Here is a 24,958-nt window from a genome sequence, read left to right as displayed (position 1 = left end):
CCTTGCACATTATCCTATGAAGGTGTATTTTTTTCCAGTTAATGTGTTATTTATATTCTAAGAGTATTAATTCTTTGTCGCCATATACATTGCAAGCATTTTCATTTCTCTTTACATTTTTTTATGGATTTTTTCTTAACATTTTATTGTGCTTTAGGTGAAAGTTTGCACAGCAAATTAGTTTCCCACCAAATAATTGATACACAAATTCTTCCATGACATTGGTTGCAATCCCTGCAACATCTCAGCACACTCACCATTTCCACCCTGGCTTCCCATTTAAATTCATCAGTTTTCCCTGTCCCTCCTTACCTTCTTATCTTTACTTTTGGTCAAATGTCGCCCTTTTGGTCTCATATAGTTGAAAGTTCTAATGAACACTTTCCTCACAGGTGTTATTGCTTGTTTTACAGGCCAGTCTATTATTTGGCTGAAAGATGGACTCTAGGAGTAGCTTCAGTTCCAGGTTAGAAGGGTGCCTTTGGACAATAGTCTCAGGGATTCTTCAGTCTCTATCAGAACAGTAAGTCTGGTCTTTTTATGAATTTGACTTTTCTTCATTTGTTCCCTTTCTAATCAGGGCCTCCTATTGTGTTTCTGGTCTAAGTGGTCAGTAATGGTAGCCAGGCACCATCTAGTTCTTCTGGTCTCAGGCTAGAGGTGGCTGTGGTTTGTGAGGGCCAGTAGTCCTTTGGACTAGTTGCCCCTTGAATCTTTGGTTTCTTCAATCTCCTTTGTCCCTGATGAGAGGAGATCAATAGTTGTATCTTAGATCGGTGCTTGCAAGCTTTTGAGACCACAGATGCTTCTCACAAATCTAAAATGTAGAACATTATGTTTATTAACTATGGTACGCCAGTTGACCGAGATGTTCCCCTAGACTATAGTCGTTAACCTTCAAGCCTGGTAACTCAGTCCTGTGAGGAGTTTGGTTATGTCTAAGAAGTTCCCATAACTGTGTCCCCTATGTGTTCTGCTTTATATGAATATACGGGTAATGCACACAAATATATATGTAGAAATATCCATAACTATACCTATGTATGAAGGCAGGTGTACTTCCAAATGACTTCCTACACCTATTTAGAGTACATATCCTCTTATGTGTCTACTCACAAATTATTGTTTATTATTACTGTTGTTGCAGGATTGTATATGCTATAGCTTTTACCATAGTTTCTCTTGATTCTTGTGTACCTCTCAGTGCCTTCCTTTACCTTGGTCGTGCTGTGCTGACTTCCCCCACATTGTGTATTGCTTTTCTTCACCAGAATTAACATATGTGAGTCTTCCTTCCTTCCTCTCCCATCCCTGGTAACCATAAAAGAATATTTCTTTCTGTGAGTAAACCTATTCTTGAATTTTTATGATAGGGATCTCATACAGCATTTCTCCTTTCATGATTGACTTATTTCACTCAGCGCAATGTCTTCCAGATTCCTCCATCTTGTGAGATGTTTCGTGGATTCATCATTGTTCTTTATCACTGAGTAGTATTCCATTGTATGTAGGTAACACAATTTGTTTATCCATTCATTCATTGATGGACACTTAGGTTGTTTTTATGGAATTTTCTGTTACAGGGGATTTTAGTTTTTATGTCTTTTATTATTCCTAATGAGAAGCCAATGTTAAAAATCAGTAAAATTTACTTGGGAAAGTTAGTTGGTTTTGATCTTTGAAAAAAAAAGGGAAACTCATGTTGGCAAGTGGCATGTCCTGAGCTGGAGACTTTTGTTTTGTTTTTATCCTCTTCCAACATTTCAAAATGAGTAAAATCAGGTAAAATAAACATCTCTGATGTAGGTAGGGCATAGGCATTTCTGAGCTGATTGTATAAATACAAGTCTCCCTTCTTTTTGGTTTTAACTTGTAGAACAACCACCTTCTCTCCAAGGCTTATGCCCCCAGTCAATCAAGTCTCCAGTAGATCATCTCTCAAACTTTGCAGAGCATAAGTCCCCGTGTTCTCTTAGAACAACTCCAAATAGTGACAGACCCTAATAACAGTATGTGTGTGTGTGTGTGTGTGTGTGTGTAAGAGACAGCATGCTGTTTGTAAAAGGCCAATAACACCATCCAAGGTTAATAGGATATCTAAATGTCTGTGTGTCTGTGACGACTGGTTCTTTGAATGATTCTAATCGTAATTTCTGCTTAAATGTATCTGTATTATTATGAATAAAATTATTTAAAAAGTATTCTGCCACCAGGTACATCGGGAAGAGAGAAGTATTTTGTTTGTGCCAATATGTAACTGATTATACTGGTTAGATTATCCACCATTTAGCATTGTAATGACTTCAGAACTAAGAATGAATCACAGCTAGAGTTGCAAGGTATATGACTGAGTTGAAAACAAGGCCCTTATTCCAATTCTATTCCTGCAGACTTGTTTTGTTTTTATAGTGCTTAATACTCTTGAATCTAAATATCTTAGTTTGCAAATAAACTGCCAAAGTCCCCAACCACTCCCTATTGTCTGATACCCAGATGCTTTCTTCTGTATGTTTTCTAGTTTGTCCATTAAGGTGTTTGTGTTTGAACTCTTGGTCGATAGGTCTGGACACTTGGAAGTTTTCAGGTGGAAAGATCAGAGCAGATCATGAGACAAGGCATGGGGAAAGAGAAACATAGAAAGCAACTCTTTACTGGAACAGAGACCTTGGATTGGTTCACCTAACCATGAAAGGCCCAGGTGACAACAGGTGTCAGAAGACGCAGGTGAAGCAGAAGGCAGGCTCAGGCATGAAGCAACAACTGGAACTGTCCCTGTATGGACACATTTTGTTAACAGTGGTCCATTTACTTCACTGGCTTACTCTACCTGGGACAGACCATCTGTGTCTTGAAAGGCCTAGGGTGTTATGCTTTTGATACTTTTAGCCTCCTTCCGGTCGAGCCCCAAACCGCGGCGACTAAATGCTGCCTGTCCTGTGCCATCCACATGATGAGTTGCAGATCTGACTGTTGTGATCCACAGGGTTTTCATTGGTTGGTTTTAAAAGTAGATTAGCAGGACTTTCTTCCTGCTTTCTCTTAGCCTAGATGCGCTACGGAAACCTGTTCAGCATCATAACAACATGCAAGCCTCCACGGACAGACAGGTGGTGTCTGTGCATAAGGTACAGTGGCTGGAAGTCAGACCAAGTCTCCTGCACCTGGGTGTTAACAGAGGGCTGTTCATCCTGGGCCACATCATGTGGCTCCTGTAGTCTGCCAGTGTCTGCCTCCGGAGCAAGGCTGTCACTAAGGCCAGTGCTTCTGGTGGTACGTGGGCATGATGCTCGAGAGTTGAGAATTCCTCGTTCTTCAGGGGGTCCAGAGCTGCATCAGAAACAAGTAAACATCACCTAAGACACAACACTCTACATCAGCATGTACCCAGAAAGAAAACTTTTTGCTAATATTGGGCTGCCTTCCTGTAAGAGATACCGTGGAGCAATAGACTTCATTGCTTCTTACCATTTTTCAGAAGAAAAACGTTAACAAATAAGATGTCCATTGAGATCAGCTATTACAGGAAAAAAAAAAAAAAAAGATTTGTTGTTGTTAGTTGCTTTCGAGTCAATTCTGACTCATGCGACCCCAGGTATGCAGAGAGTGGAACGGCTCCACGGGTTTTCAAGGCTGTGACCTTTCGGAAGCAGGCCTGTTTCCGGGGTGTCTCTGGGTGAGTTTGCACCACAACCTTTCAGCTTGTAGTGGAGATCTTAGCTGTTTGTGTTATTATTTCTGTAGTAGTGATGATTTAAAGTTTAAACAGCGCCTTAGGAGGAAGTATAACAAAAGGTGTATCAGCTAACCGCTACTGATAACAAACCACTTGAAACTAAGTGGCCTCGAAGCACGCAAGCATTTTGTTTTGTTGGTAAATCTGCAGTTGGCTAAGGTTTTTAACGGGGAACTGGTCCCTGGTCTGTAGTATCAATTGAGGCAGTTCTACTAGAGCAGGAAGACTCATTTCCAAGGTAGCTCGCTAACACCCTGGTTCTCCACATGGCCCTCACTGATGGGGCAGCTTGGTTTTGCCTACATCACGGCAGCTGGATCCCAAAAGCAAATGCCCCAGGAAACAGAAGTGAAAGCTTGCATTTCCTAAGGCAAAGGCCCAGACACAGGCACAGTGTCACTTCTGTGGTACAGTACTTGTCAAGCAGTCACAGAGCCCCGATTCAAGGTGAGGGAATAGAGACCCACCTCATGATTGGAAAAAGGTCAAAGAACTTTGGAGCCACTTTTGAAAAACTGCCCAGGTGGGCAAGGGTGTCACAACCCCTGGGTTTAAATACTGGCTGTGCACATACAGCCTGTAACCCCTGGTCTGCTAACCATACGTCCTCTCAAGAACCTGCCTTGAAAAATACATACATGAATATTACTAACTCATAGCTACCATGAGAATTAAATGAGACCATCTAGTAAATGTGCTTAGTATAGTACCTGGCACATGGCAAGGATCCAATAAATCACAGCAATTCTAATTTTTTTAATGGAGACAGGTAATTTGGTAGGACTTTAATTAAAGAGGATATACCATAGTTCTTGCCCCCACATTTTTAATTCTTGCTTCCATGGCAGTATAACCAGCTCTGTGAGTAGGATTTAGGTGAGGCAAGCCGATATGTGCAATTTCTCTTTCCTAGGCTAGAGTTAAAAAAAATTTAGTGACACGTATGCTTCTTTGACAAATGTATATTAGAGTGAAATGAATTATCTTTAGAATCTATATCATCTATATCATCCAACTCTAATATCTAGCCGTGTCGTAAAATCCTCAGCCTTTTGGCTAGGATAATTCTTCGTATGTGCAACTTAACAATGATGAATCATTTTCACTTCATAGAACATAAAATTGTTTTATGTTTTACAGATTCTCTTTATCTGAACCCTTTGGCAGCACAACCCAAGGAAAAATTGTATTTCTAGCTAAAGAAGTTATAAAGGAAAAAAAAAAGTAATTCTAAGTTTACATTTCTCTAGGATATAGTCAGATTTCGTGGGTTAGTATGTAGCTTGTCACTACCTGGTACTAGTATATCTGATGAAGACAGTGATGTTAGGATTTAAAAAAAAACTTGACAATAAAAATTTCCTGTAATTTAAAATATTATCTCATAAAAGGATATGTTTTCACTGGCAACATCAAGTTCATTTCTAAATAGTCATTTTTTTGAATGGCTTTTCTCCATAGTTAATCTGGTACATGGCAAGAGAAGAATTACAGGGATTCTTTAATTCACAAAATGTTAGAGGAACAAAGCTATGTTGTGACAGAGCAGCCGTCCCTTCTCTGTATTTTCTTATCTAAAAGGCACCATTCTTTACTGTCATTTTCCTCTCTGTTTACACACTCGCAAGGAATACAAGATATAAAACAGCCATCAAAAATCTTTTTTCATTTTATTGCTGAATTGTAATTGCAAATAAAAATGTTACTAAGCAGTTATCACATCCCATGGCTATTCTGCCGTTATTATTGGTTGTGCTATGATAATACCCAGCATGCGAAACTGATGAGACCTTCAGCTCTAACTCCTGCTGGGTGCTAAGGTGGTATCACACACATAGAATTTCCTTTTTTTTTTTCTTTTGCAAATTTTCATTCCAACCTTTGGAAAAATAATCTATACTGAGCAATCATGTGACCTTAAATTGTGATACGGAAGTTATACAGAATACAAAACAGTTGTTTCTGTCTTCTCTGACTTCATATCTTTCCTGTGATCATGCATATATACACCCGGTCTCTGAGAAAGCAGATTAGGAAAATGACCTCTTTCACAATAACAGCAAGCCAGCAGGACACGCAGATACAATTTAATAAGGAGTATTAGTGGACTAGATTAAGAAAATTAAAATTTTACTAAGGAATTTTTATTGAATAAATGAGAAAAAAATAAAAACCTGGAGGGAAAGATTAAATATTATAAAGATATCATTTTTGATATTAATTTATAGGTCTGATATAATTCCAAATAAAATCTAAATGGGTTTCTTTTGGAAACTTGATAAATTTATTTTAAAGTACATCTTAAAAATAAATGGCCAAGAACAGCTAAGTGCATTTTGAAAAAGAAGAATGATAAAGGGGAATTTCACATACCGGGATACAGATATATGTATGTATACACACACACACACACACACACACACACATATTTAAAATAAATGTTCTGTTATAAAGTTGTTTAGACAAAAATGTAATGTACTGTATATAATTATTGTAACATATTTTAATGCATACCAAAAAACCCCAAACCATTGCTGTCAAGTTGATTCCATGTGTAGTGCACCCCAAAAAAGCCTAGCACATATATGTAGTATTTGTGCTAGCAAGCCTGTTGTTGTTAGGTGCCCTCTAATTGGTTCTGAATCAGAGTGACCCTATGTACGTCAGAACGAAACGTTGACCAGTCCTGCGCCATCCTCATAATCTTTGTTATGGTGGAGCCCAGTGTTGCAGCCATTGTGTCAATCTGTCTCTCCCAGGGTCTTTTTCTTTTTCGCTGACCCTCTACCTTAGCAAGCGTGATGTCCTTCTCCAGGGACTCCCTCCTGGTAACATGTCCAAAGTATATGAGAGGAAGTCTTGCCATCCTCGCTTCTAAGGAGATTCTGGCTATATTTTTTCCAAGACAGAATTGTTTGTTCTTCTGGCAGTCCCCGGTTATATTCAATATTCTTCTCTGGCAACGTAATTTCAAAGGCATAAATTCTTCTTTATTCGTCGTCCAGCTTTCATATACACATGAGGCGATTGAAAACACCATGGCTTGGGTCAGGCGCACCTTAGTTCTTAAAGTGACATCTTTGCTTTTTAACACTTTAAACAGGTCTTTTGCAATAGATTTGCCCAATGCAATGCACTCTTTGATTTCTTGACTGCAGCTTCCAGCGTACGTAAATAGTTAAAATCTTCTTCCGTTTAATTTTTTTTTTAGGCGCTCTGTAGATTTTTTTTTCTCTTTCTGATGACATTTAAAGAATTATTTTATTTTTTATTATTGAAAACAAACAACAAAACAATTTCTAAATGTAGATTTTTTTTTCTCTTTCTGATGACATTTAAAAAAATTATTTTATTTTTATTGTTGAAAACAATTTCTACACGTAGAGTTCAGTAACATTGATTATATTCTTCAAGTTGTGCAACAATTCTCACCCTTTTTTCCAAATTATTCCTCTAACATTAACATAAACTCATTACCCCTTAAGCTTCCTGCCTAAACTTTTGAGTTGCTGTTGTCAGTTTGATCCCACAGAGATAGTCCTTAAAGTTCTTTAAATAACAATTCCAAATCTCAGTTTTTCATGAATAGACCTAATCTTCAATTAAATCTACCCTAATGGTGTTGGCGAAGAATATTAAATATACCACCGACTGCCAGAAGAAAGAACAAATGTGTCTTGAAAGAAGTACAGCCAGAATGGTGCTTAGAAGAGAAGATGGCAAGACTTCCTCTCATGTACTTTGGACCTGTTATCTGGAGGGATCAGTTCCTGGAGAAAGACATCATGCTTGGTAAGGTAGAAGATCCAGAAAAAAGAGGAAGACCTTCAATGAGATGGATTGACACAGTGGCTACAACAATGGGCTCCAACCTAGCAACGATTGTGAGGATGGCACAGGACCAGACAGTGTTTTGCTCTGTTGTACATAGGGTCGGAAATGACTCCACGGCACCTAACAGCAATGATGCTAATATATGCAACTCAATCATACAGATACTTGGTTTAAAAGAGAGTCCAGTTTTCAGTTATACAAGTAATTAGAATTGTATACATACATTCATGACGACCTCAGCTTAGAAATAAGGTATATAACGTCACCTCTAAAGCTTCCCAAATAGAATGAGTAAACTGCCCTTTTCCACAAAGTTCAATAAGTTGGATTTCTCATTTTGTAACGTATAGCACATTCTGCAGGGAACTTTGTAGTCAGAAAGATCCTTTGTCATCACTATGGCCTTTAAGCTCTTCTGGATTTCCTCGGACGTGTTTGTATGTGCGCATACGTAGTAATTATAATAAGCTAAAAAAGCCCACTGCCGTCCGGTCAGTTCTGACTCACAGTAATCCTATAGGACGGAGTGGAACTGTGCAGGAGGGTTTCCAAGGCTCTGAATCTTTACCGAAGCAGACTGTCCCATCTTTCTCCTATGGAACAGCTGACGGGTTTGAACTGCTAACCTTTCGTCTCGGAGCTGAGCGCTTAACCAGCGTGCCACTAGGGCTCCTGTGATCATAATATGTTTAAGTATTATTAGAAACCCTTGTGGTTCGGTGATTAAGCACTCGGCTGCTGACTTAAAGGTCGGGTGTTAGAACCCAGCAGCCAGCCCCCACGTGAGAAAAGACCTGGAAATCTGCTCCCGTAAAGGTCACAGCTTAGGAAACCATATGGGGCAGTTCTGCTCTGTCCTATAGGGTTGCTCTGAGTTGGAATCCACTTGACGACTCACAGCAACAACAACATAAAATTATTTATATACACATAATTCTTTATTTTGATATACGAAAGGTACTTGATACAGATTTCTTAACCAAAATCTCTAAAGTCAAAACCCACGGAAAACTGAATATGCAGTGAGCTATGTTTTACTGTTACCTTAGGCTCTTTGGGGCCCAAGAAAGCATTAAAAGAGCTTTAGGTACTAAATCAGTAATTCACTAAATGGTCACAGTGGCAGCCTCAAAGCACACCCAAAAGTGTTTAATGTACTCTCGGCGGGGAGTTTATGCACAAGAAATAGCTGGCTTATTACGTGTGCCTACTATTTCATACCATTTCAGTCAAATTCATTTTATTATTTAAAGGAACTTAAGCTTTAGAGAAACTGCATTAAGAACATTGCAGGTGGGACTTATAAGTACAAGAGCAGTTTTCCCTAAGATGAATACGCCTTTGGCTATGTAGCCTATAGCTATTAACTGACCTATGGGGGAAAATAGAGACTATGGTTTATTCATTAATTCACTTATTCATTCCATTATCACCCCTAAAATCTAATACAGCTAGATACAGCTGTAGAGATAAATAAGACTCACTCCTTCTCCTCGTGACACATGTCTAGCAGTGAACACAAATGTCAGTGGTAATGAGTTTTTCACAGCGTGGGCGCATGGGGGATGCCTAGCGAGGTGAGGGCAGGCGAGGGAGGCTTGAGAAGAGAAAACTACTGAGTTGGTGAAAGAACTGTGTCGAGAAGAACAAGTTCATCTAGGGGAAGAAGGGTAAGTGACAGTAAAGGAATCACTGCAAGGTGTATTCAGCCGTTGCGCGTGGTTAGAGCTTAAGCTGCCTGCCTGGAAATTCCAGGGAGGCAGCTTGACAGGTAGGACTTAGGCAAAGCAAAGAGTAGGTGGACATGTGTTATGTGGTTGTTTGGCATCAGGTCCATGCATGTGGTTCAGGCCCATGCATGTGGAGCCATAAAGGTTGCTGGAGAAAACCACAAGAAATCTGCTGTCTTCTATCTCTAACCTAAGTGCCTCTGAAAACACACATAGCCGTGAGTGAGGGTTCTTAACTGCAGGTAATAAGATGCAAACAAGCTAGCTCAGTTTAGATCCTGTCACTCCTGTGCTGAAAATTGTGCTATGGCTCCCACTTTCTTTCAAGGTAGAAGCTAAAGTCCTTGCAGTGATCTATGAGGCTGCAGGTAGCCTAGGCTCTCAGACCTGTACTTGTCCCCAGCCTCTTCTTCACCCTGCCTCCGCCACACTGGCCTCACACAGTCCCTACAATGTGTAGGGCATTTTCTGCCTCAGGGTCTTTGCAGGGGCTCCTTCTTCTGCCTGATATCCATGTGGGAAACTCTCTTGCTCCTTCAAGTCTCTTTTCAAACCTTTTCATCTCCATGAAGGCAAACCTAACCACCCTATTTAAAACTAAGCCTCCACCACCACCTCTGCCACACTTGATCTCTCTTGCTTTGCTCTACTGCTTTGTTTTCCCCTAGCACTTACCACCTTCTCACACAATATCTCACTTATTCTCTCGCTCTATTTACTCCTTTAATCTGTCTTCACCTGCTACAGCGTAAGCACCTTTGGAGTAGGGACCTCTATTTTGTCTACTGATGTATTCCAAATGTATAATCAGTGTTAAGCACATAGGTGCATTATAAATATTTGTCCAATGAATAGATACAAATATTAGATAGCTCATGGAATCTCCTGAAGACCTTCGAAACATGGCTTACATACTACTCAGAGGAGACTAAAAGAGGCATGGGAAATGCCCCCGTCCGCTGTTCTCACAGAAACCATTGTGGCTTCGGTCGTGGACTGGAAAGTGCATCTCAGGTGGCCCCACTGAATGAAAGACCTTCACCACCATGCTTGTATGTAGGCATTGTTTCCCTGTGTGGCCCTCACTCATATCATTTACTCGCTTCTCAAGAGATTTTGTCTGCTTAGCAGAACTAGGTCATCTGAGGAATCGTAGGGGCAAGGGAATCTGAAAAATGCGGTTTTGAATTTACAGGCTCTATAGAATAGAAATTCAAGATAGAAGTGTTTGGGCATGGGTACTGTGAGACACCAATTTATAGTGTCTGCTGCTCCAGGACTGTATTTTATTCATTTAGCTGAGTTCTTCCTTTATATGGCACTATGCCGGTTAGTCTGCCAGATGCTCTGCATATACGTTCTCATTTAATCTTTACGACAACCACTTGAGGTATTGATGCACTACTACTCGCATTTTAAAAATAAGAAATCAGAGCTTAAGGATGCCAAGTAATTTATCTGAGGACAGGTTACTTAAGTCAGTAAATGGCAAAATCAGGATCTGGCTGGAGATAATTTCATTTCAAGGCCCCTGCTGACCATGCACACTACCTACATCTCTGCTTTAGCTTCCTTATTTGTAAAATAAGAAGTTGACTCTGTGTCTGGCAACCAGGCTGTGAGGTACTTTGAGGTTCTTGACTTAAAAATGCCACGCAGAACCATGTTAGACAAAGTCATGAAGTCAACAAAGTTTATGTTGCCACCATTTTGTTGTTTTTGTATCAGTTAGGATTATGCTCAGTTGTCAGATATACGGTGTAAACAAAGAATAGACAAAGCAGTAACTAGAAATAGATTTATGCATTGATAGATGCTTGATAGAGTTGTCAGAACAGGCAAGTGAGGGAAGAGGTAGACTGTTTAATAAATAACATTCGATATTTGGTTATCCACACAGAAAACAAAACAAAAACAAAACCCAAGAAATTAAATCCCTACCTCACATCATATATAAAAATCAATTCCAAGGGGGAAATGAGTTTATGTCAATATGGGAGGAACAAATTGGAAGAACATAGTCAAAGTCATTGTATTCAACTTGTTGAATTGGTGTATGTTATGTTTTGCTGTGTATATTTTCAACAACAGTGCAAAAAAGGAAATCAATTCCAGACTGTAAAAAACAAAACATGAAAAGCAAAACTTAAAAATTTTTGAAGAAAATAGAGGAAAAATGCCAATAGGATCATGAGGTTCAGGAAGTATTTTTAAACAAGACACAAATATGCACACCGTTAAGTAAAAGATTGATAGACTTGATCACATTTACTGTAAGAAATTCTGTATATCCAAAAAATAAAAAGTCACAAATTTGAAGGAAATATTTGAAATACAAGAAACCAATAAATATTTGGAATTCAGAATATATATATATTACAAAAATTAGTAAGAAAATGACAAATAGATAAAGGGTCAAATGCATCAAAGATGTAAAAGCACATTGCATAGATGAGTTAATGGAACCCACACTTCCTTATGTGGATGCAAGAGCCCAACACGTAATCATCGCTAACAATGTCTGGACATGTTTACAACAGCATTGCTCTTATAAGTAAAGAGATAAAAATAAGTGACTACAAATGTTCACTTATAGACCAATGGTTAGATAATCTGTAGTTTATTTATACTGTTAAATATATTAAAAAAAAAAATCCACTGCCGTTGAGTTGATTCCAACTCATAGCGACCCTATGGAACAGAGTAGAACTGCCCAATAGAGTTTCCAAGGAGTGCCTGGTGATTCGAACTGCTGACCTCTTGGTTAGCAGCTGTAGCACTTAACCACTATGCTACCGAGGTTTCCGTTAAATATGTACATCAGTGAAAATTAATGAAACCTCTATATATGTATCAATCTGGATGATTCTCAAACATATAATGTTATGCAAAATAAAGAAAGAAAGAGGCAAGTTACATAGTGTAGGATTCTATTTACATAAAGTTTGATAACATCCAAACTAAACACCAAGTAATTTAGGGACACATGCCATGTTTGGTAAAACATTAAATACATTTATGGATGATAAACACACAATTTAAGACAGTGGCTATTCATGGGAATGTGGATAAGTATGTGCCTGGAAAGTGACAAAAGGCGATTTGAAAATATTTTATTCTAGACACTGGGTAGTGTACACCTGGGTATCCTTTTATCATTCTTTAAACTGTACATATGTGAAGTATATAATAATGAATTTTCTTGTTTAGTTCCTGGAGAAACACAGTCTTGAGGTAATGGTAATTGCAGAATAACTAAAATAAAAAATTTCAATTGTAAAACAACATAGCAAAACTTGCTATATCCAATTAAAAGAAAGAAATGAGAACAAATATTTAAGTATGGTAAATAGCAAACATGAGTGAAGTGACAAAGATAAATTTTAACATAATTCTGATTATAATACAAGCATTTGTGTTATATTCAAAACCATATGGGTTTACAGATGTGATGAAGAAAAGATCTAGCACTATGGTATCTATAATCAACATATTAAAAAATAGAAAGATTGCACATTACATGGCAGCAGATGCAGATACACCAGGAAAAAAATAAGACAACTGAAAAGCAACAACTTTAGTGCAAAATAAAATTTAATGCAAAAAAAGACACAAAGAAATACGTATTATACAGGGAAAAAGAATCAGAAGATGAAATAATCCAGACCAATATAGCCTAAAAATGCAGAAAGCAGCAATTGACAAAAATTTAGAGGAAGTAGATTGTATTTATGGATTTTAACAGTCCTGTTCAACAATTGTCAACTCAAGTATACAGAAATAATAAAAGTACAAAAGATAGAACTATCAATTAATAAACAAACTATTATATTCATGAAACCCTGGAGGCGTAGTGGTTAAGTGCTACAGCTGCTAACTAAGAGGTTGGCAGTCCAAATCTGCCAGGCGCTCCTTGGAAACTCTATGGGGCAGTTCTACTCTGTCCTATAGGGTCGCCATGAGTCGGAATCGACTCGGTGGCAGTGGGTTGTTTTTTTTTTTGGTATTATATTCATAGCAATTTATGTAAGTATATGTGTGTATGGACCAATAAGCAACATCATGATAAATGGGGAAAAGATTGAAGTTGTCAAGGATTTCATTTTACTTGGATCAACAATCAACACTCATGGAAACAGCAGTCAAGAAATCAAAAGATGCATCGCACTGGGCAAATCTGCTGCAAAAGACCTCTTTAATGTGTTGAAAATCAGAGATGTCACCTTGAAGACTAAGGTGTGCCTGACCCAAGCCATGGAATTTTCAATCTCATCATATGCATGTGAAAGCCGGACAATGAATAGCAAAGACTGAAGAAGAATTGATGTCTTTGAATTGTGGTGTTGGTGAAGAATATTGAATATACCATGGACTGCCAAAAGAAGGAACAAATCTGTCTTGGAAGAAGTACAACCAGAATGCTCCTTAGTAGCAGGATGGTGAGACTACATCTTATACACTTTGGACGTGTTGTCAGGAGGGATCAGTCCCTGGAGAATGACATCATGCTTGGTAAAGTACAGGGTCAGTGGAAAAGAAGAAGATCCTTGGTGAGATGGACTGACACAGTGGCTGCAACAATGGGCTCAAGCATAACCATGATGGTGAGGAAGGTGCAGGACCAGACAGTGTTTTATTCTGTGGTACACAGGGTAGCTAGGAATTGGAATAGACTTAATGGCACCTCACAACAACTACGTGTGTATATAACCAAAACCAAACCCAAACTCATTGCCGTTGAGTCGATTCCAACTCATAGCTACCCTATAGGACAGAGTAGAACTGCCCCATAGGGTTTCCAAGGAGCAGCTGGTGGATTCCAACCACTGATCTTTTGGTCAAAAGCCATGCTCCTACCACTGCACCACCAGGGCTCCATATGTGTGTATATGTATTTACATATATGTGTGTAGATACATTTACAAAAGTAGGAATTCATACTTTTTCAGCCCATATAGAACATTCATAAAAAAAGTTCACGTAGTGGGCTACACTGCACACTGCTCATCTTAATACATTTAGAAGAAGCACAAATCAACAATCTAACTTTACAATCAAATTAGAACTATTTAACAAATGGAAAGCTTAAAAAAAAATCCCTTGTTTAAAAAAAAAGAAAAGCTAAAACGATACTACCAAACACAACCCTTGATTTACAAAGGCAATCATGAGGAAACTACAAAATACTAAAAATTAAATGATGAAGAAAGCATTGCATATCACAGTTTGAGGGGCAGCGCTAAAGCGGTACTCAAAGAAGACTGAAAACAAGTAAGGTAAATTTTCAACTCAAAATGCCAGAATAAAAAAGGGCAGAATCAATAAAATAGAGAGGGACAACCAAAACAGTGTAGCAGAACTAGTATCAACAGCCACCATAAAGACAGAGATGATAGGAAATCCGAAAGCTGAGTCTTTGAAGAGATTAATAATAATTAAATCTCCAATAAGACTGATGAAGAAAAAGAGAGAAAGAGAGTAAAAAACAGAGAGAGATTGCAAACAAAATTAAAGGGTGAGAAATCGGAAATTACAGTTACGTAATGGCATTTTTTTTTTTAATGGCATTAATGGCATTGGTGGTTCAGTGGTAGAATTCTCACCTGCCACGCGGGAGGCCTGGGTTCGATTGCTGGCCAATGCAGCTAAGTCTTTGGAAACCCTGGTGGTGTGTAGTGGTTAAGTGCTACGGCTGCTAACCAAAGAGTTGGCAGTTTGAATCCACCACGTGCTGCTTGGAAACCCTAAGGGCAATTCTACTCTGTCCTATGGGGTCACTATGAGTCGGAATCGGCTCGACGGCACTGGGTTTGGTTTTTAGTTTGGTTTTTAAGAGTATTTAGCCAGGGATGCAAGGAAGTTCCAAAGTCAGAAAAATTTCTGAAATAATTTATTTCAAGAACTACAGGATAAAACCTCAGGGCAATCTCAATGAATGAAGATAATTTGCTTAAGTTCACAATCTATTTTTCATTTAAAAATCTTCCGGAAACTAGGAATAGAGAGAATGTTAATTCAGCCAACTGGTATTTATTGAGTACCTACTATGTTCTTGGCATTCTTTAGGCAAAGAAACATAGGTTGGAATTTCATACACTTGATTTTCATGTCATGTTAGGGCTCACGCAGAGAGAGGTACTCCTTCACAGGGAATATAGTGGGCCCATTTATAACCACTTATGGAAACAGTTTATGAATTGGCAAATTATGTAATTCATTCACACAGATTAGAAGCTCATATTCCTTTACATAATGATTTTACTACGCCACCTTTTTTTCCTTATTATGGGTACAGGCCATCCCCAGGTTATGAACATCTCACTTACAGACAACTCGTCCTTACGAATGGGCTGCCATAAAGCCTACTATATTATTAAACATTTGAGTCAAATACATGCAATGGCTTGTAATAAGAAACTCACACACTACTTTGCGACACTCATGAAAACATTGTGCTGTTTGGAAGTGTTCCTTAAGCGTTTTATATGCCTAGAAGGGTAAAATACGTACTATATACAAAGACACACACTGGAGCCCTGGTGGCCCAGTGGTTAATAACTCAGCTGCTAACCAAAAGGTCAGCAGCTTGAATCCACCAGCCACTCCTTGGAAACCCTATGGGGCAGTTCTACTCTGTCCTATAAGGTTGCTATGAGTCGAAATCAACTCGATGGCAACTTTTTCTTTTTTTAAGACAAAAACATTTGACTAACTGATGCTTACTAAGAACCATATGTACCTGTTCCAACTTCCTACAAATTTGACTTAAAGGCAGACTTAGGAACTGGTCTCGTTCATAACCTGGGGACTGCCTATGTTGCATTAAAACCTTGAAGAGATGAGGAGGTACTGGCAAAAAAAACCTGAGAAAGAGCATCCCAAGTGGCAGGGGAAAACCAGGAAAATGTGTTCATCAGAAGCCAAGGGAAGAAAATTACTCTGGAGCAGAGAATCATCAACTGTGTTAAATGCTGCTTGTTGGTCAAGGAAGATGAGTCTTTCCGATGCTCTACTCTCTCGGTACCTTTAACTCCTTTCTCACCTACTTTAGCCACTCTTTCCTACAGTCATGCTGTAGGCCTTGTCATTACCAATAATTGCACTCTTCTGTAATTTCAGTTTCAAGCACCTTCTTTTCCAAGCATGTGTTCCTCTCTTTTTCTAGCTCTATCCCTCTAGCATTCCTAGTCTATCTATCCTTAGACTATATTGGGGTCTACTGATACACCCATCTGACCATCTTTTCACTGTGACTCACCCAATGGCTTCAGTCTTTTCCTTGTCCAGTTTAAATTACCTGTTCACTATCTTCTGTCCCAATACACGTGTGGATAAACTGTTCTGGCTTCTTGGAAAGATCACGTGTGATTTTGATCCACCCCTCTCACCTCCAAAAGACATCACTCCAGGATTTTCCTCTATCTCCCAGTATCATGAATCCATTTTATGTCATTGCTATAAGAATACTATAATTTATATTAGGGTAAATAATAAGTATTTGTGTGTTTATTTTTATAGTGTTTGGTCCCCACTAGATTATAGGCTCCACGGAGATGGATGGCATTTTTGTTTGTTTGTTTACTCCAGTGCCTTGCACAACACAGTAGATATCCAACAAAGACTTGCTGATTAAATGAATGGATGTCCTGCAGGGATCATCTGCAAGGGAGATAAGACAGGATAGGAAAGATCTTTTCCTAAAGATCTGTCTCCCAAAAGGAATATGGAGTGAGATAAATGACATTGGTGATTTCAGACTCAATCCCGACAGACAGCTTAGAAATCTTTTGGTGGTAAGCTTCCATAGCCTTTATTTAAGCAACAGGAAACCTTTAAAGCTGTGACTTTTGGAGAGTATTTTGGGATTGCTCCGTTAAGCACATAGGACATGGCGAGGAGACTGGCAGGTCTTTTTACTTGGAAGTGGAATTATCAGAAAGCTTTCCTGCTGATGCTAGGCTGTCACAAGCTGTTGGGTGGCACTGAGTTACTTATTCTTAGTGGAAAACAGTTGGTCTGAGATGGAGCTTAAATCTTTATCTAGGCAGGTGCCAAGATTTCCCTTTAGCTAGAGCAAAGGAAGAAGTCTGAACAGCTACTGGATGTAATAAATTAAAAGATACAGTAAAGCCAGGAAAAAAAGGCAATATGGTTCACCTACTCTGGCATATAAACATTTATTACACAAATGCTCTATGCCAGGCAGACTGGGTTTTCTGAAAATGGTCAGGATATTATCCCTCATCCCACATGCCCTACTGGAATGGTGCCACTCCCCATTTAAGAAGTAGAGTCTAATTACCCTCCCCTTGAATATGGGTAGGCTTGTGACTTATAACCATATGGCATAAATAATGCTGTTACTTTCAAGGCTAAATAGCAGAAGGCAAGCATTTACCATGGAGCTTTTTACCTGGTTTACTAGGACACTCAGCTTTGGAGCCCTGAGCTGCCGTGTAAGAAGTCCAGTTATGCTGGAATGGCCATGCTGTGAGGAAACCCAGACTACATGGAGAGGCCTTATGGAGGTTTTCCAACAAGCAAACCCAGCTGAGGTCCAGACAACAGCCAGCTTCAGCTGCCAGTCAGGAGTGAAAAGTGAAGGTGCTTCCAGAAGATTCCAGCCCATGCATCGAACCACCACACTCCCAGCCTTAGAGTTGCCCAAGCTGAGGCCCCAGACATTTAGAGCAGAGAAGAGATAGCACTTCTGTGCCTTGTTGGAACTCCTGATACAGAGAATTCATAAGCCTAATAAAATAGTTGCTTTATAGTTTGTTACTCAGCAATAACACATTGCCATCGAGTCGATTCTGACACATCTCGAGCCTATAGGACACAGTAGAACTGCCCCTTAGAGTTTCCAAGGGGCGCTGGCGGATTTGAACTGCTCACGTTTTGGCTAGCAGCCATAGCTCTTAACTGCTGTGCCACCAGGGCTCCTACTTGGCAACAGGAACTAAAATACACTGGGTGGGAAGTTTCATGAATTATCTCAGTTAATCTTTACATCTACTCCTTCATAGTGTCTCTATCAGGTGTATATTTTATGGATGAGTAAACCGTGACATTAAAGATTAAATAAATTGCCAAAAGACCCACAGTTATTAAGTGGTAACACCGGTATTTGAACCTGGGTCTCACAGGCTCCTGTGTCCTTTTACCCATGGAGTGCTAAATCAATAGGGAACAACTAGCCAAACCTTGTGGAGATCATTGTCTATGTTGGCCCACCCCAGATGAGATGTGAGAACGTTCCTGCCAGTCTGCATGTCCCACCGTTTCAGAGAACTCCCAGCAAAAGACACATTCCATGAGGGCTTCCGAACAGACAGAGCACATACTTTACCAGCAGCCACAGTGCCTCTAAGATGGCAAATGCTGCAAAGCCTCAAATTTTGAACTTCTTCCAAATAGCTTGGCTGGCTCTTGGTAGCTACACTTTTGAAGCAGCCTCTGAGCAGCCCTGAAGTGGAAATTGCTAAGATGAAGCTCTGGGGCTTGGATACAAAGAGATGCAGGCAAGCTTGCTTCGTCCACACTGGCCTCCCCAGAGCCTGGGTTGCTGTCTCATGACCTTATTTTCCAACTGGATGGGCTATTTACAAGGCTTGTTTTTAAAAGGGAGCACTCAGGGCTACTCGGGCTTCTCATTCCAAGGGCTGGTTTCTGCTGCAGTGAGTAGGCAGCGAGGCACAAAGGGGAAATCCAGCTAACGTTTATTTTTAACTGCTCTCGCCTGCTGGCTTTTTTTTTTCTTTTAAAGAGAACTGGATCAAGCGTTCTTCCCCTTTTCTCTATCCTTCTCAAAAACATCTGAAGGATGATACCCTGTTTTCATTCTGGTGCTCCCTCTCCGGGAAGAAAGATCTGACTGACTTTTCACCTCTTGCAATGGTAAAACTCAAATAGAGGCAATGCTAGCTCAAAGACCAGGCGCCTTCATTTTCATTTCCCTCCCTGGTTAGTACCTTCTGCCTGACAGGAATAGCAACAGCACAGCAGTTGTTGTGTATTTTAAGTGCCCCCTTAGAAGAGCTACTTATGTTCAGCAAACTGCAGTTGTGATAGTCCATTAAGTGCGAGCACGGGCTTCTGGTCTCTCCTCTGAGGCCTCGCTCTGCGGCTGCTCCTTTTCAGGCTTTCTATTTGGAACCCAAGCGCCGGCACAGGTGAACTCTAGCTTCTACCATATATTTTTTATATGCTCTGGCCACCAGAGCATCAAATCCAAGCTTGACCTACATGACAGACCAAGGAGTCACCAAGCACGTACTGGACCATGACAAATTGGTTTTGACCCATCACTTTTCTGCCTTTGTTGATGCCAAGGAAGATACGCTGAAATGATTAATAATTTATCCCACAGATAAAAGCTTTCCTTGTTTTCGTTCCACTAGAGATAGCAAGATTTTATCGTGGCAAGTCTCAGCACTAACTGAGTAGGCGTTCACACTTAAGATTTGACTAAACGCCAACAATAGAAGACTTTATGGACAGTTGTCTTTCTCTCTACTCATCACTACAAGTCAGCAGTCAGGCAATAGCTGGAGGCTTACAACAAATTATGTTAGAAATGAATTTGACTTCTTTGTTCTTGGAATTTTTCCCTATTCTACTCCCACTAAAGGTGACTTTTGGTATAGTAATATAACGGAGACTTGAGAAATGCCCACTTCCTTTCAATGCATTGAGCGAAAATGAACAGATTTAGACAGAAAATGAGATTTTTTCCAAACCTCTGCGTATGCCAGGTTGCAGGTACTTAATCAGCATTGTTCATGTGAATGGAGGAGTGACCCCATGAATGCATGAATGAATGGTGTCATTAGTTTCCCTAAGTCTGCCACCTCTGATGTCCATTAAACAAATAAGGGAATTTGATTGGGAGTTATTCTTCTGAACTGTGGGGAATTTGAGCATCAGATAAAGGCAGGCATCTCTCTCTCATCACCAGCTTCCAGATCAGAGGATGTTGGCTAATCTCCTTGAGCAGGCTTTGGCTCCAAAAGACAAAGAAAGCTGAATCAAGTCACTCTAGGAGAAACTCTAGAAAATGTAAAGAAAAAGTAAGAAGAAAAATCTTATTTGTATCCTTAGGGATTTGTTGGAAGCAGGTTTCTCAGTAAATAACACAATACAAAGAAAAATAAACCGTTGAGCATTACTGTAACATGTGAACCGAGGCTCTCGTGCTCCATAAATCTGCACTCCCGGGCACTGTCTGCGTTCCGGACACACAGTCCTAGGACAGACCTTCTGAAAGTGAGGACATGAAGCCAGAAACAAACCAGCAGGGAAGCTAGTGATTGACTTTAAGTAATCTGATTCTTGAGTCAGAGGTTGTTGTCAGACCACAGCCTAGAAAAATATTATATTGATTTTCTGAATCAAAAAAGTATGTCAATGCAGCATAAAATAGATAGTCTCATAGTTACAACACTCCAAAGATGGAAATAACACACATTGTGGTTTATGTTTATCAGATTTACACATGGTCTCTTTTTCATGGACTCCTCCCCAGCCCTACCGCTATCAGGGAGACATATCCAGCACTGCTAACTTAAAACTCAAGAAACTACTGTGTTTCAGAAGTAACACGTTTGTGTATCTACATAGACTTTCAAACCCTTAAGTCACTTGGTCTTTATTAGTTATCGACAATAACTTTCTCACATGGAGTTCAAACCCTGGTTTTATCACTTTCTAATTATGTGACTTTGAGCAAATTTCTTAACCTCTCTGTGCCCTGCGCTTTCTACGTCTCCAAACTGGAATAATACTATGATTACCCCATAAAATTAAAGAGAGGGTTAAATTAGGTAATATATGTGTAGTGCTAAGAATCCTGCTAGGAGTCCCTGGGTGGCACAAACAGGCACCAGCTACTAACCAAAAGGTTGGCAGTTCAAAGCCACCCAGAGGCACCTTGGAAGAAAGGTCTGGCAATCTACTTTGGAAAGATCAGAGCTATTAACAACCCTACAGAGGCAGTTATACTGTAAAATACATGGGATCACCATGAATAAGAATCAAGCATGGCAGTTGGTTTAGTTTGGTTTCAGTTAAGAAACATACTTGGCACGTAGGTAGTGCTGTGTACCTGTTTGTTACCATTATTGTTATTTAGTAGATGAAGAAACTGACAGTCTCTCCAAAATCCCTTTCAATTCTTCAATTTTTACCTCTACGACAGGTTACATCATTTGACTCTTATCACACAGTCAATGTCAGGAGCTGCTCGAGAACCTGCATTCTTTCTACCACACTTCAAATTGTCAGCAAATCCTGTTGGATCTAGATTTAATAACTTGGCACCACCTTCACTGCTACCATCCTGGCACAAGCCACCATCATCTGTCACCTGGAATACTGCAATGGCCTCCTAACCATCTCTCTGCTTTAACTTCTGACCCTAACTCTTGTCAGTACAGAAGCCAGAGTGAGATATAGAGGCATAAGTCAGAAGGGTTGCTGTGTAATATAATGTCTCACAAATACTGTTTTGACACAGTGTTGGGGCCCCGGCTGGAGGTCGGTCCATTCCCCTTCTTGAGCATCTGATTAAGTCCATTCTCCTACCCTTCCCTTCTGAGGATCTCCTACTCCCGAGTCACTATGCAACTGCCCTAATTACGTGGGCTAGGTACCCAGCAGCTAGGGAGAGTTCCTATGGCCTAGAGCCTGTAGAATTATTCAAAATACCTGTAGGGTAAAGTACCTAGTTTTACCCTAAGTAAGGTGGCCTTTGTCCATGGCTCCAGAGAAATAACTCTTGGAATAATTGGGGTGCCTTGGCCTAGGACTTCCAGGCCACACATGAGAATTTGTGCTGGGAAGTGGGGGCTGGCCAGACCAGAAACGACTCACCTGGGAGGCTGATATGAACTAGCCTCAGGAGGTACAAGTTAGCTTATTATGCAGGACTGATGATAAAAGTCCTGAGCACGGAGGCTCAGAGAACTTCCTGGTTGCCAAAAACGTCTGCTCTCAGAAACATAGCATGTCCCTTGGGACGTGGAATCTCCACGTTGGGAACCCTCTCAGATCTCATCCTATGCATTTGTTCTTTGTTTTGTTTCGTTTTGTTTTACTACAATAAATCTGAAGAAGCGCTGGTTGTGCAGTGGTTAAGCACTTAGCTGCTAACTGAAAGGTTAGCGGTTCAAATCCACCAGCCCCTCTGTGGGAGAAAGATGTGGCAGTCTGCTCCTATAAAGATTAAAGCCTGGTAAACCTCATGGGGCAGCTCTACTCCGTCCTGTATGGTCTCCATGAGTCTGAATCTACTCAACGGCAACGGGTATAATAAATCTGTAGTCATAGGTATGGTGTACTCTCTGAGTTCTGTGAGTCTTCCAGTGGATTATCAAACCCAAAAAGATAGTAGGAGCCAGAAGGTAACAAAGTAATGGTGTTGTGTGAAATCCTGAACTTACAGCTGGCATCCTGAAAGAGGGGTGGGAAACCAACCCCAAATAGGTGGCCAGCAGGTCTGAAGGTTGCGGTATTGTGTGGACTCCCAAACTTGTGGTTGGCATCTGCCTATTTGGCAGTCTGAAGAACAGTGTCCTTTCAGTTTATGAGCTCTGACCTAGCTCCAGGTGGCTAGGGTCAGAGAGAGTGTTGTGGGAGTGGCTGGCAATAAGGTCGAAGAAGTGGTGAGGTAAGCACTGAACTGATGCCTACATTTGGGGGATTTCATTCATGCTGACCCTTAACACACAATACTCAAACCCCAGGAAGCCCATGAAATCTAGCTAACCTTATTCTGCTTGCCATACATAAGCTGTTGCTGTTGTCATTGTGCGCTGTTGAGTCAATTCTGACTCATAGCAACCCTGTAAGACAGAGTAGAACTGCCCCATAGGGTTTTCGAGGCCAACCTTTCAGTTAGCAGCTGAGCACTTAACCATGGCACCACCAACCCTCTTCACATAAGCAGTCTAGGGGCCAGCTTATTGTTGCCCTCTCCCCAAGTGCAGACCCCTGAGTGGCTTGCATCATGGCATGCTGTGTTCTCAGGGAACTATGAGTATGATACAACATTTAAAACTTTCACGGTCTCTTTCTTCATCCGTGTCTCCCTTATCACGCTTCATCCAAGGTAATATGATTAAAACACAATACTACTCAAAACCATCCAGTAACACCTCATCTCACTCAGACCAAAAGCCAAACTCCCTCCACAGTGGGCTCCACCACTCTCTCCTCCCTGGCTGCATCTCCTCTTACTTCCTTGGCTCTAGCCACACTGGCCTTGTTCTTCTTCAAATACCCCAGACCTGCTCCCCTTCACAGCCACTGTCCTGTTCTGTCTGCCTGGAACATCTGCTAGTTCGCCCTTTCATCATTTCACCTCCCACCTCACATTCTGTATCCCTGTTCCCTGGTTTTTCTTTTCTCCAGTGTATCACCAATAGTCTTCTTCACCAAAGTTTTTTCAAATTTTATTGTAGTTAAATACATACAACATAACATTTGCCATTTTAATCATTTTTAAATATACAATTGACAATAATTACAGTCACAATGTTGTGCAACCATCACCACATCTATTTCCAAAATTTTCTCATCACCCTGTGCAAAAACTGTGTACTCCTTGAACAATAACCACCCATTCCCTGACTTGCAGTAATGCCTATCTATTATCTGTCTCTTTGAATTGGTTGTGTGAGTGGAATCATACAATATTTGTCCTATTGTGTTTGGCTTCTTTCACTTAGCGTAATACCTTCATCCGTCTTGTAGCATTCATGTTTTAACAGGTATTAGCAGTTCATTCCTTCTTATGACTGGTTAGTGTTCCATGGTATGTAAACACCAAATTTTTGTTTATGCATTTATCTATTGATGGGCACTTGGGTTGTTTCCAAATTTTGGCTATTCTGAATAATGCTGCAATGAACATTAGTGTACAAGTATCTGTCTGAGTCCTAGATTTCAAGACTTTTGGGTCTATACCAAGGGGTGAGTCATACGGCAATTCTATGTTTAAATTTTTGAGGAATTGCCAAAATGTTTTCCCTACCAGCTGCACCATTCTACAGTCTCCCCAGCAATGGATGAGGGTCCCAGTTTCTCCACATCCTTGCCAACACTTGTTTTCCATTTTTCTGATCATAGTTTTCTTAGTGGGTGTGAAGTGGTATCTCTTTGTGGTTTTTATTTACATTTTCCTAATGACTAATGATGTTGAGCATCTTTTCATGTGCTTATTTGCCATTTATATGTCTTCTCTGGAGAAATGTCTATTCAAATCCTTTGCCCAATTTTTAATTGGGTTGCATATCTTTTTCTTGTACAGTTATAGTTCTTTATATATTATGAATGTGAAACCCTTATCAGATACATGATTTGCAAATATTTTCTCCTGTTCTATAGATTGTCTTTTCACTTTCTTAATAATGTCTTTCCATGTTCACAAATTTTTTGTCTTGATGAAGTCAAATGATATATTTTTCTTTTGTTTCTTATGCTTTTGGTGTTATGTCTAAGAATCCATTGTCAAATACAAGGTCTTAAAGATTTTTCTTTTTTAGTTTTATTGTTTTAACTCTTATATTTAAGTCATCGATTTATTTTGAGTTAATTTTCATATATTGGTTCAACTTAATTCTTTTGGGTGTGGAGATTCAATTGTCCCAGCACCACTTATTGA

The 24,958-nt window shown here is 39.9% G+C and overlaps 1 non-coding gene across 1 annotated transcript; it reads left to right on the top strand.

Moving 5' to 3' along the window:
* The first annotated feature begins 14,870 nt into the window (after positions 1-14,870).
* On the top strand, positions 14,871-14,941 carry TRNAG-GCC (transfer RNA glycine (anticodon GCC)). Its single transcript has one exon. It is a non-coding gene; the product is annotated as a tRNA-Gly (tRNA).
* The last annotated feature ends 10,017 nt before the right edge of the window (positions 14,942-24,958 follow it).

This window comes from Loxodonta africana, chromosome 4 (genome assembly GCF_030014295.1).
Source record: "Loxodonta africana isolate mLoxAfr1 chromosome 4, mLoxAfr1.hap2, whole genome shotgun sequence".
In the NCBI taxonomy this organism is placed as follows: Eukaryota; Metazoa; Chordata; class Mammalia; order Proboscidea; family Elephantidae; genus Loxodonta; species Loxodonta africana.
This window is presented reverse-complemented; position numbering and strand designations above follow the sequence as displayed.